Raw genomic sequence first — 410 nt, 5'->3', positions numbered from 1 at the left:
GAAAACCCAAAGCAATAAATCTTTCACTTCTTTGCTGGGAAGAGGCTCAGAATGTAACTTCAGCAAGGCATCTAACTTATTATAAACATCCCTCTGTTCTTTTGAAATATTCTCACCCATCTCTTAACCTCCCCGGCCCCTGCCTTCACTCAACGTTGAAGACAGTTCTCCTACCGGCGTGCTTGGGAGAAATCGGCCCGCGACCCTCTGTTAAGCTTCCTTTCAGCTTTAACTCCCACCAGATCACCCTTCATTTCAGGGTTCGGCTAACTCACGTCGACCGGGGGAATCCTCTTCATCCTACTCCGACCTCTGCGCTGTAAATCCGCCGCACACCGGGCACCACTTGTCCGTTTTCCGCGCTTCACGTGTCGGAGGAAAATAACTTTAAGGGATGGGACTATGCAATT

This window comes from Corvus brachyrhynchos, unplaced genomic scaffold (assembly GCF_000691975.1).
Source record: "Corvus brachyrhynchos isolate BGI_N302 unplaced genomic scaffold, ASM69197v1 scaffold371, whole genome shotgun sequence".
Taxonomy (NCBI): Eukaryota; Metazoa; Chordata; class Aves; order Passeriformes; family Corvidae; genus Corvus; species Corvus brachyrhynchos.
The sequence above is the reverse complement of the archived record's forward strand: the minus strand, read 5'-3'. Positions refer to the sequence as shown.